A 1,571-nucleotide genomic window follows, 5' to 3' on the forward strand; every position below is an offset into this window, starting at 1 on the left:
CCTCCCCGTAGTTGTATGATTGTGCTACTTCACTCGTTCGACTTCTTAAGTTCAAAAACAAACAAACAAAAAAAAAACAAACCCACAAAAGTAGGGCAAAAAGAAGGAACTGTTCCTGGTGCGTTTTCTCAGCTCGGAGCCCCGAGGTGGGAGCTGCTGCCCTCTCCCCGTGCGCTGTGGGGCTCGTGGGGCCCTCGCTGGTTGCTGTCCTGGAGTGGAAGTGCTCAGTGCTGCTGAGCGAGGAGCTGCTGCTGCTCCGTGGCTGCTGGTTGGGTGCTGTCCCCAAACGTGGGCCCTCTCCCCTCCTTGTTTGTAAGAACGGGAAGACGCAGCAGGCGGGGGCAGCTCTCCCTGCCTGCCTCAGCACGGTGAAGCTAATGGGAGCTGTCACAGCCAGAATTGCCAATTAACCTTAAATCAAGATCGGTGTCCTAAAACGAGGAGGAAAAAGCGGCCGTGTGTTTGCCAGCGGAGCCCACTCCCATGCTTTCCTTTTGGCCCCTCCGCTGCCTTTTGCGCGCGTTCCTTCAGGCCAGCCATGCATTTCTCTCCTAAAGCACAACTGCTCCTTGCAGCCTCGTGCTCTGGGCTTCACGTTGCCCTCGCTCTGCTGCAGAACCGGCTGCTGCCCGGCTTAGCATTGCCGGGGGGCACCTCTGCCCCTAAGGCAGCCGGGCCAACCCATCCCTGGGGTCCAGCAGAGCCGTGCCTGCCGCCCTCCTTCCTGCACGAGGGCCGGCTCCAAGCGCTCTCCGTGCAGCTCCATCCCTTGGCTCCAGTCCTTCTGCTGCCTGAGGGCCCCCTCCAGTTGTAGGCTCTGCATTTCTGTTATCACGGAGCCGTTGGCATCGTCCTCCTGAGCGTACCGCAGTCAGGCGGATGCGCACACGTGGAGCTTCCCAGAGGCCGGACCCGGTTCTCCATAAGCAATACACCCCTCTGTTTTTGAAGATGAAACTCCTCAAACTGCTCCTGTTCCACGGCCACGAGCAATACCTGGGGTCCCATCCCCTCCCCATAGCTGTGACCCACGGCTCCGGGCTCTGTCGGGTCGGTGGTGGCCAAGTGAACCGAAGCTCCCCGACGCTTTTCCTGGTTTAACGTAAGAACTGGACTCAGATGACGACGACGACGACGACGGTGATTAATTATTATTATTATTAATTTTCTTTTTTTTTTTTCTTTTTTTTTTGTACGTCAGATTTTGTAAGACGTATTTTCTAATTCGCCTCGTGATCCTTCCGCTGGTTCTTCGCTTGAAACGTTTTGTAGTGCGCCGGGGCAAGCGCTGCATTTCATTCTCGGTTTCATAATAAAAGTGCTCCTCCAAGGCAAGCCCGGGCTCTGTCACTTTGATGTATGGAGCAGCTCGGGGCCGCAGCGCGCAGATGGAGCCCTGGGACTGCACGGGGACAACTGCAGGCACTGCAGCTTTGCCCCTGTGTCACCGTCCCCTGGTGGCTCCGTGGCTCCCGGGGTGGGCGCTTGCAATGGGATGGGTGGATGTTCCCTCTCTGGGATGGGTGGATGTTCCCTCTCTGGGATGGGTGGATGTTCCCTCTCTGGGATGG

At 57.3% G+C, this 1,571-nt stretch overlaps 1 protein-coding gene across 1 annotated transcript in view; it reads left to right on the plus strand.

Annotated features, from left to right (window-relative positions):
• SARNP (SAP domain containing ribonucleoprotein) overlaps positions 1-1,335 on the plus strand; it is a gene marked incomplete in the record, with an annotated part of 27,979 nt that extends 26,644 nt beyond the window's left edge. The window contains 1 exon segment of the mRNA XM_021382832.1: positions 2-1,335.
• Between the last annotated feature and the right edge of the window lie 236 nt (positions 1,336-1,571).

This window comes from Numida meleagris, unplaced genomic scaffold (assembly GCF_002078875.1).
Source record: "Numida meleagris isolate 19003 breed g44 Domestic line unplaced genomic scaffold, NumMel1.0 unplaced_Scaffold296, whole genome shotgun sequence".
NCBI classification, from domain to species: Eukaryota; Metazoa; Chordata; class Aves; order Galliformes; family Numididae; genus Numida; species Numida meleagris.